The sequence below is a fragment of the Mus pahari genome, chromosome 15 (assembly GCF_900095145.1).
Source record: "Mus pahari chromosome 15, PAHARI_EIJ_v1.1, whole genome shotgun sequence".
Classification (NCBI taxonomy): Eukaryota; Metazoa; Chordata; class Mammalia; order Rodentia; family Muridae; genus Mus; species Mus pahari.
In genome coordinates this window covers 49919956-49921617 of record NC_034604.1, presented here as the reverse complement: position 1 = coordinate 49921617, position 1662 = coordinate 49919956, and the positions used below count along the sequence as shown (strand labels likewise).

At 53.8% G+C, this 1662-nt stretch overlaps 1 pseudogene; it reads right to left on the bottom strand.

Moving 5' to 3' along the window:
* Positions 1 to 287: 287 nt before the first annotated feature.
* Positions 288 to 1662, bottom strand: LOC110333503 (annotated as a pseudogene).

The following is a 1662-nucleotide window of genomic DNA, read 5'->3' as shown; positions in this document are numbered from 1 at the left end:
GTTGGGGGGACCCTCCAGAATACGCCAGAGACCTGGGAGGTGAGAGACTCTCAGGACTCAAAGATGAAATATCCAAGAAAATCTTTATGATAGGATAGCATGGTGGCAAGAGCAAATCAAATGGCCTGTTCTGATGGTTATAAAAGTTATAAAGTTATAAAGTGTCTTAAAGTTTTCTCCTGAAGTAAGATCAGAATGCTTACTGCCGGTCAACACTAGGACACCCAGAGCCAGAGATCCTGCTGGCTGCCCTTGGGGCGGGATTGATGTGCCCAGAGGTGCACATCTCAGGAAATGATCCTCTGGGAAGGCCTTTCCTCCTCCAGGCCCCGAAGCTGGACTTCCACCTCATCTGCCCAGTAAATGTCACACAGGACACGCTGCTGACGGGCACAGCTGGGCTGTTTGGGGTTCTCCAACAGTTGCGGGACACCTGAGCCCCCCATGCAGTTGGTACTGAGGTCCAGATTCCTCAGGCTGTGGTTGGCCAGCAGGACAGTGGCAAGGCTGCTGTATCCACTGTCTGTCACATCCCAGTCTCCCAGCCGAAGCACGCGTGACGCCGGTTCTGGCTTGCCCAGGGTTGTGCAAAGCTCCTGGACTCCCAAATCTCCCAATGGGTTGCTGCTCATTTGCAGTTCCAGCAGAGAACAGTTTTAGGTCAACACCGAGCAGAAGTGGGGACAAGACGAAGCCGCTGTGAGGCTATAGGTCTTTACCCACAGTGACCCTAGCTGACTGCCAGGCTCTAATAGGCTCTCACACAGCAGCAGGGGCCCCCTCATCCTTCGGCTCATTGACAGCTAGGCCAAGTTCCTTCAGGCTCCGCTTGGCCCTGAGGACACAGCACAGGTCCTTGCAGTCATCACACTCCCAGAGCGACAGAGTCCTGAGTGTACAACTGGGAAGCAGCAGTCCTGGGCGCAGCGCTGCCATGCCTGCATTGTCCCGCTTATTGCTGCCCAAGTCCAGTTCCAGCAGTGAGGCTGTGGAGGCTACAACATTACACAGATCTTTGCAGTTGACTGATGTGATACCACAGTTCTCCAGCTTGAGTGACTCCAGTTGACAGGCAGAGTCCTTCAGGCCCTCACACAGAATACACCAGCTTCATGGAGGTCATTGTCGCTCATTACTAGCTCCTTAAAGTCAGGTTTCACCCTGAGCCGTGAAGCCAGGGGCTCACAGCTGGTAGCTGTGAGGTTATATTATTCCAACTGAAGTTTCTCAAGATGGCATTAGGGGGTCCCAAAGTCATTCACAGAGCAGCTTCAGGCCTGCGTTCCCCAGAGAGTTGTCAGTGAGATGTAGCTCACACAGGGTAGACAGAGAACGCAGCATGCCAGGCAGGACCCTCACAGCCAGCCTCCGTCAAGCTGCAGTTCTGAAGGCTCAGCTTCTGGATCTTACAAGTGGGATTCTGTGGACCCTGGAGCACCAGACCCACAGCAGCAGCACCCAGTCACCCAGTTCATTGTTGCTAAGGCTGAGCTCTGTCAGGGCAGGGTTGGCCTGGATCGCTGAGCTGATGATGTCTTTGCACCGCACTTGAGGGAGGCCACAGTCATTCTTCAACCTGACCACTTGGTATTACTGGATCAGAACACAGAACTCTGTCCACCGGGCATCACTCAGTTGCTCACACTGGATGTCAAGACTCAT